Source organism: Capsicum annuum, chromosome 1 (genome assembly GCF_002878395.1).
Source record: "Capsicum annuum cultivar UCD-10X-F1 chromosome 1, UCD10Xv1.1, whole genome shotgun sequence".
NCBI classification, from domain to species: Eukaryota; Viridiplantae; Streptophyta; class Magnoliopsida; order Solanales; family Solanaceae; genus Capsicum; species Capsicum annuum.
In genome coordinates this window covers 75,858,415-75,868,012 of record NC_061111.1, presented here as the reverse complement: position 1 = coordinate 75,868,012, position 9,598 = coordinate 75,858,415, and positions in this window count along the sequence as shown.

The following is a 9,598-nucleotide window of genomic DNA, read 5'->3' as shown; positions in this document are numbered from 1 at the left end:
GATACTCTACGCAATGGTGGGTCATAATCTAAGACATTCCACATGAAAAATTTATAGTTCATTCTAGAAGATAGAACCTAACACGTTTACGCACAAAATTTCAACAAAATATTTCCCAGTGTATTACAGTGTAATCCCTTTGGGGGGGACATAATAACTTATATCGGCAAAACACGGTTTTGGGTAATGAGTTGTTTGAACTCGTGCTTTCTTTGGGTAACCACCTAACATCTCTTTATGCCCATTCTTAACCTTTTCTGAACAGACTTAGTTCTAAGTTCAAATCTAAAAATCTAAATGAACATCTGCATTCTATTCTATTCTAAATTACCATGGCATTATCTGTATAAGTGTCATCACACCAAGACTTGCAAGTCGGGTATATATGTCATAAGGTGCCATGTATGATTATTTCATTCTAAACAATGTTCAGGCCACTTGAAAATGCATATAGTATAAGAAAATTCATATTTCAAATCATAAGTCAAAATCACGCATAGACTTTCCATTCATTCAACAATTTCAATAAGTTGTGGCCAATTTCTCAAAACATTCCTGAAATCCCTTCATTCACCAATTTCAGTATATAAATCATAATAATATTCCTCTCTCCAATTCTTAGTCATCATAAAATTCATGTAAGACAATGAGGCTCTTGACCCCTTCTTTAGATCATGCAATTTAGGATTTCATAACTTGTAAATCAAGTAGTAACACAATGGGAGAGGGAAAATATTCGATAATTCATGCTCTCAATTCATGTTTCAAGGTTTCAACACAATCATACATATATACTAGTCAAATCACTTTCAAGGGAAGGCCTAAAGACCAAAACAATATTATCAAGGGCTTCAAAAACATGATTATAATTTATAAATCCAAAACCCTTTTTGTAAGTTCATGATTTCCAAACCTTTGTTTATCATTGAACAATTTCACCATGCCCATGTAGTTTAGGAAAAACCCACGTACCTTAGATTCTTTAGTTTGAATGATAGAACCTGGATCTTGACTCTTTCCTTGAAGATCTTCACTTAGGAGGGTAAATTCTTGATCTATGGAAGAGAACGAAACTAGAATTTTGTTCTCGGAGTTTTTGAGAGAAAGATTGAATAAAAGGGGTAATTTTTGCATCTTGGGCTGAAATCGTATGTTATAGATGGATTTTAGGTGAGGAAAAATGACTAAAATGCCCCTAGACCCATTAGAAACTGAAATAATGCGTAAAACAGCTTTAAATTCATGTTAGGACTCATGTCGGGGCGTAATCGACGCAATGCATCAAGATTGCATTGGCTTACTACCTCACACGGAAAATGTTATAACTTTTTACTCGGTTATCGGATTATGGCAAAATTGGTATCGTTGGAAAGACAATTAAATTATCTACAATTTCGTGAGTCTTGAGCTGCAAAATTCTTTGTGTTTCAAAAGTTTTACACATTCAAAGTAGACCCTTGTAGAATCAAATATCCAATTTTGGATGAATGAGAGGTTCTTAGCTTAACTTTGCTCTAGGCCATTTCTATGAACATTTTTCACCTCATGATCACTTCATATACTAGTTGAAAGATCATGACACATGAATTTAAATATAAACCATGGAATTAGATCTTACACACGTAGGGACAACAATTCAATTTTTATCTCAAAAATGCGAGGCATTACATTATCTCCCCCATGAGATCATTCGTCCCCGATTAATAGGTAGGGACTTTTGAGGAACTAAAAGTGTAGAATAAAGAAAGTAATCTCGCATTGAATAATTTTACTCAACAAAACATACAAAAAAATCAAACGAGTTTCGTGATAACCCCGAGTGAAATATGTAAGCATGAAACATGGGATAGTGAGACTTCACATAGGGATGATTTTGCACATAGGTTCTATGAGTCCTAATCATTACAATATAAGGCAGGGGTTTATTTGATGATCATAGACCTGATTTATATTGGCACTAATCATGAACTAATATTTTGTGGAAGATCGGGATAGAAGCATTCTCCACCTCTTATGATACAACAAATAAACTTAGCTTAAAGGCACCACTCAGCTATGCCCCAACATTAAATAACATATTTCGTCCTTTACATCTTACAATTCTCCTGTCACACATCTAACTACAAGATTTTGAGTCTCTCTACTTAGTACTGCTATGTTGAAGCCTAACTTCGAGTTAACCGTGCTAACTTGAGCTATGGGGGCCTGTACTTTACATCCCTTTAAGAAAACTTCTTCACACTAATAGAAAATATTAAATCAGTGTAGTCGAAAAGTGGTCAAAAATTAAGGTATTTGCGACTACTTTTTGACTGCTTGAAGACAGTCAAAATATAGCTTGTCGAAAAAATATTTCCGACTATTATAGTCGAAAACGTAGTTGGATATTTAATAAAACTTTATTTAATAATTATAAATATTCCGACTACTATAGTCAGAAATTTAATAAATAATTATTTAAAAATTATAAATATTTCGACTACAGTAGTCGAAAATTTAATAAATAATTATTTAATAATTTTAATTATTTCGACTACTGCAATTGGAAAATTAATAAATAATTATTTAATAATTATAATCATTCCAACTACTATAGTCAGACAATTAATAAATAAATATTTAATAATTATAATTATTCCGACTACTGTAGTCAAAAATTTAATAAATAAATATTTAATAATTATAATTATTTTGACTACTGTAGTCGGAAAATTAATAAATAATTATTTAATAATTATTATTATTCCGACCACTATAGTCAGAAATTTAATAATAATTAATTAATAATTATTATTATTCCGACCACTGTAGTCAAAAAATTAGTAGATAATTATTTAATAATTATTATTATTTAATAAATATTTATTTAATAATTGTTATATTGCATTAGCTTACACTGCTTTCAGATTATAAATGACATAACTAATGTAGTTTTCATAAGAGGATCAAACACGACAAAAATTATAAATACAACCACTTTAAATCGTTCAAATAAACATCAAATCAAATAGTTTAAATATCTAAATGTCACAACCAAAAACAAGAACAATAACTACATTCTAATTATCATCACATTCATTATCTTCCTCGTCATGAAATACATGCGGCATGTGCTTCTTAACCAACTCCTTCAATTTATCAAATTTAGCAAACTTACCATCGTTAACTGCATATTTCTGCGTCAATTCCACAATTTACTTTGTCATCACTTCTATTTCTTCTATAGTTTGCAAAGTAGAAAAGGAACTGGGAAACAACGAAGGACTACTCGAGGATTGGAGATCCCCTGTCCCATAGGCTCTACCTTTCTTTGGACCACCTACCACAGTTGTCCACATATTATTCAACTCTGCAAGTGATGGTTGGACCATGGTACCATCCTCTGAAGTAGGTTGGGTTTGACGTCACTCTTCTATGCTTTTTTGAAATTCTTCCTGAAAGAAAAATTATTTGTCAGTATGTTAACAAGTAAAGTTAAGTAATAATAAAACAATGTATATAAAAGTTATTATCTTACATATGCATTCTTAGCACGCGTTTCTACCCAATCTCCTCTTGTACCATCCTTGTTTTTCTTCCTATGCGTCTCTTCTTAGACATCAATAAAAGGATGCTCTTTTCCCCATTTTCATGTTCCTGCAAAATTTTAGAAAAAAAAGATAATGCAAGTATGAAGACAAGTCCTGAAGTCCATGAATATAACACAAACAAATATGAAATATGAATAATAGTCAAAGTATGGAAAAATCTATATTATATGTTGCGCATTTTATGCAATCCTTAGATGAAATTAGGCCCTGTTTGAAATACATTCAAGCTGTAGTACTAACATAATGTAGTCACAATCCTTAGAGTAATATTGATTGGTTGGACCCCGGCAGCGATTAGGATTTTTAAAGCATGGGTGCACCATAAAAAAAATAGGAAAAATGCTTTTAATAAGAATTGGTCCTTAGTCCTCCAGGTAAATAACTCAATGCTCACACAAGTCCTCTCTTCATCATTATATCTTCCATCTTTTTTCTTTAATCTTTATTTGTTTCTGCTTTTCATGTTGAAAATTGAGCATGATAACTTTGTTGAAGGTCATATATAACTTATGCTATGAGTTATAAGCATAGTAACCCCTGCTGAAGTTGCTTTCAGCACCCCCTTTTTCAATAATTAGTGTTGCACATTACCCAGTGGTCGGATAGTGGAGATAAAAACTAAAAATGGAAGTGAGTAGGTTAATGTTTGCTAAATTCACTTAATTTTGATAATTATCCCATTTCCTTGGAAATTAATGAATTCACTTTATAGGCCAAATCTTATTTACATGGTTCTTATAATGTATTTGTTGTTTACTATGCTTGTCGTGTAGAGACGATCATGGACACCATGATCATGAGTCATACTATGGCGATCGCGATACGGATAGCCTTGTCAAGGTGAGAACATAGTTGGGATTGGATAAAGAACAGAAGGAAGCACGAATAGAGAAAAACTTAAGGATAGTTAAGATTGAGAAAGAAAACAGAGTTGGTCCACATTATGCTGCCTTTTTTCAATCACTGGGCATAACTTTTTGAACTAATTCTTCATAGTGCCATGCCATTGGGCAGTTGTGTGGCATTGGATATCATTTTTATCATGCTATTGAGATTATACGGATATTTATTTTTCTGTAGATGATGGAATATTTGATAGCACCTATCAAGTTGGAGTCTCACATAAATACTTTGGATAATTTTTCTACCAAGCTGGCAACTGGCCTGAAACGACCTACTCCTAAACTGGAGGATGACGAATAAAAGGTTTTGTACCTGTTAAGAAGGTAGGCAAGTTATTGATGGGAGTCAGTAAAGAATAAATGGACATTTATTTGCTTAAACAATTATTCTGGTGTGTTAGTACTGAGAAAAGGACATGATGATGTTGTAGATATAGATTATGAAAGATATGATGTGGTTTAAGTTATTTGACATAAATGTTTAGGCATTAAGATTGTTGAAGTGCTGATGCATTATTATCTTGCTAATCTTAAATTATTCAACAAAGTAATATATCTGTTTATGTTATGTACTATTCAGGTTCCTAGAAACCTCATCATATCAGCTCATTCAGCAGCTCATTCATTTGATGCTTCTCAGATGAACATGTCATATGCATTTTCCAGCTTTTCATTTGGTAAGACAATAACTCTGAAGGTTATGAGGGATATCAAATTGTCATTACCACATTTGGGACCTATTTAAAATTAGGTCCGACCTTGGATACCACTCGTGTGACTAGAATCAACTCGCAAAAAACAACATATTTCTTTGATGTTCACAAGAACAGTATGTTAGGAAAAGAACACGAATCTTCTAAAGAAACCCCATGTCTAATGGCTAGTGTTCATGGAACCAAATCATCTATTGAATGTAATGCTAGTACAAGATGCAATCCTAAAAGAAAGACAAGCTTAATTGGAGTGCGAAGGCAAAAGAATGGGAGGTATGGTGTTGTGATTAGAGACAAAATTAGTTTATACAAAACTATAGTGCATTTTTTACCAGGATAGATTTATTATAGAGATGGGTCGGCCTAAAAGAAAGATAGATTTATCAGGGCTAGCGGGGGTACCATATCTGCAGGACTCGATTAATTTATAACAGTTGAAGTGGCTGGCTAGACCCCAGGCTTCTTACAGCCATCCCTTGGTTAGGGATTTTAAATCTTTCTACGCCTCCTCTATAAATCTATTTACACCTAGAGGGAGTAAGGTAATAGAGTAGGTTGAGTATTGAGGATAGAGGTTGGATACAGGCAATGGATCTTTCTAAAACCATCAGGTAGTGTGATATAAGATCAAGTTCACAATAAAAGAAACAAGCAATAATAAGAGCAACAAGATGTTAACAATGCTAGTGAATCGAAATAGGCCACACACGGCTTCACTAGACTTCAATATGAACAACAACAAGAGCGAAAAGATGTCAACAATTCTAGTGAATCGAAATCGGCCGCACACAGCTTCACTAGACTTCAAAATGAACAACAACAAGAGCAACAAGATGTCAACAATGCTAGTGAATCGAAATAGGCGACACACGACTTTACTAGACTTCAAGATGAACAACAAGAAGAAGATAACAACAATAGTGAATAAAAAGAGCCCCACATAGCTTCGCTATGTCATGGTTTAGAACATTGAACTAAACCGAACAAATTAAAAATTTAAGCTAATATAACAATCTTCGTCGGTGGGTAGCAAAACTCATCGAAACTCCAGTGTGCAATGAGCCACCCATTTGAGATGCTTTATTTGCCTTTTCCCATTCTCTCTTTGCCCTATATTGAGGAGTATCCTATTTTTCCAAGAACTGAACCCATACATGAGCATTCAACCAACAAGGTTTTTCCAAGTTCCTTCGGGCCTCATACAAGTGTTCTTTGATCCATTGAGCTTCTTTGAACTTGAAAATGCATTGTATTTCAATATCATGACAAGAATTCCAAGCACACTTTGTCTGTAAAATAGTTTAATAGTTGTAAATTCATCATTGATAGCATACTAAAATGGTAAATTCTTTGATTTTGATTATACCACAAACTGATTCCACATAAGCACTTTGATGTCAAGTTGAATCTCGTTCCAACTACCTCACGGCTCCGTATAAAATGGTTTAATTGCTTCTATAACCATATGTCCATCTCTATATGTGGGAATGAACCTATAATAAAATTATATTAAATTATCTTAGCTTTTAAAAATTTTAAAAATTATGGAAAAACATAAGATTTACTTACCCATTACCAACAGGGGCGATAATTAGCCTCCCGTTGCCATTATATTCTACTACCTCTTTAAATTTTAGAACTTAGGACACAACTGTTGTAGCATTAGATGTTGCAACACTATCAATGGAGGGTGATGTTGGTGTGCTGGGACCTCTAATCTCAATCCAGAAAGGCTAGGTATGGATGATGTTGAAGGTACAGATAAAGAACTACTATGCAGACTATTATGGGGAGAAAAGAGTTGGAACTAGTGGGGCGGTGGGGGCATGAAAAATGCATTTGGTAGTGAAATAGTTGCCCTTGGAGGAGGAATAATATTTATAGTAGCTGATTGAATAGTAGTGGTAAAAGGTGGTGGTGGTGGTGTTGTATATTGTCCTACGGGGAGATTATCAGGTCCTTTCTTACCTTTCTTACGCTGTCCATTACAATGACCTTTTGATTCCATTGATTTTCTTTATTAACCACCTGAAAAAAAAAACCACAAAATGGAGTTAGTCTGTGTTATGCTTCCCAGATATATTTCTTAGATCAAACGAAAAACAAGGTTGTGAACTCATTAGCTGTATATAAGATGATTAAGGTTTGTCTATTCAACTTCTACTCAAAAAACAAATGGCAAGGTTGGATCCCACTGTAGTGATATATTATAGATACAGAAAAAGTCTAGCACAAATGATAGTTTCAAGTAAGTCATTTTCACCCTGTACAGAAGGAGGAGGCAGTTTGATTCCATATGATGTAGATAGAACAAGCATATAGATGAGTGCAGTGTAATAAGAAAATGCAACAAGACAAGCAAATCATGTTGCATAGTTACTGGAACTACAAATGTTAACAAAGAAAAGACACTATATTGTTAAGAAAAATAGCAAAAAGCAGCAGCTAAAATACAACTCAAGACCTTATTACAACACATTACTACTATTAATAACAACTCAATCCTTGTCGCTTGTTTCATAGTCATTCATTGATTCTTCCTCATCACTTGTTTCATATTCATTCATTGATTCTTCCTCATCACTTGTTTTATTTTCATCAAGTAAATCTTCCTCGTTTATTTCATTATCATCAGTTGGATCTTCCTCATTATTTGCCATGGATGTTCCTTCTCCATAATCACGAACATTCAATGTAAGTTTAGAAGGATCAAATTCTTCATATAGGCCTTCGTTATGCTGCAACTCACTTTCTAATTCATCATCCACCCTTTCTTTAACACTTGAAATGTCATTCTGATATGCTACATCTAATGCATTCTCCACTACAACTTTACCCGTGAGCTTTGTTTTTATAACTACCCGCCATGCAGATTTATTCATACACAAATGATAAGGAGCGTAATATACTTGTTTCATATTTTGTGCAATGACAAATGGATCATAGAGTCCATACTCCCTTGTACGCTTAATTTCAACTATTTTGTACTGAGGATACACTTTTGTACCAAACCTAGGCGTAGGATCATACCACCTACACCAAAAGAAAACCATTTTTTTCTTTCACCAACCAACATGATAATCGAGTTCTAAAATCTCATAAAGCACACTATAATGATCAACACCGCCATCACCTTTCACCCAAACCCCACTATTGTTGGTTTTCTTGCCCTTAGAGAACTCTTTTGTATGAAATCTGTCCCCATTAACAGAGTACTTAGAAAACTTTCTGACTTTATCATCAGGTCCCCAAGCTATATCACATAAAAATTAGTCATTTATGTCATAATTAAGTGGATTATGAACCTATAAAAAGGTCAAAAAAAGTTAGAATTTAAATATACATAAGATTCAACGAAAGTGTAAATCATGTTAAATATTTAAGTTACACTTACATATTCTCTAAACCACACTGAAAACATAGGATAAACAGCAACATCCCCATGTAAAGCCACGAAGTAGCTGTCCGACAAAGTTATGACTTTCATTAGTTAAAGCTTAGATAGACCTTGAATGAGTATCCTTAATATAAATATACTCACTTATAAAAAGGCTAGACCTCGGGAAAATTTAATAATACATGTGTTATAGCAGACTTAAGCTCCGCCTTATTTAAATATCGAAGTGGACCACCTTTCGGACTTCCTTTACCTGGTTGATAGAATATTGAAAATGGTGATGCCGAAGGATCTGTATTGTCTCCACGATCATGCCTATTAGGTTGGTTTCTTAGACATGGTACATTATGTTAAAAATAATATGAACAAAAATAAGAGGTCTCTTTAGCCAAATAAGCCTCACATATTGATCCCTCAATTCAGGATCTGTTTTTAATGGTCCGCTTAAATTTGCCAATAGTCCTGGATAGTATGATCTTATAGATGAAATAATGTCAATTAAAACATATAAAGGTAAATGTTAAAAGTCAATAGCTCTCAAAGGGATACATCCATCGACACTGAATAGGCCCTCCAAGTCGTGTCTCTCGCACAAGGTGAATTGGAAGATACTCCATAACATCAAAAAAAATAGGAGGAAAAATTTTTGCCAACTTGTTTAAGGTTAAGCGAATGTTGATATCTATCAAAGATAGGTTCTCCTCCCATATTGTGTTAGAACATAAATCTTTGAAAAATAAGCTTATCTCTGTTATGGGCTTCCAAATTCTATCGGGCAATGAACAGAATGCAATAGGCATCAATGACTCCATGAAAATGTGACAGTCATGGCTCTTCATAGAGGTCAACTTTCCTTCCTTCATATCAACACACCTAGACAAATTTGACGCATATCCATTCGGCATTCTCAAATTGTTAATCCAATCATAAATCACTCTTCTATCCTCCAAAGTGAATATGTAACTGGCCTTGGGCTTCTGAATCTTATTGTTTAAG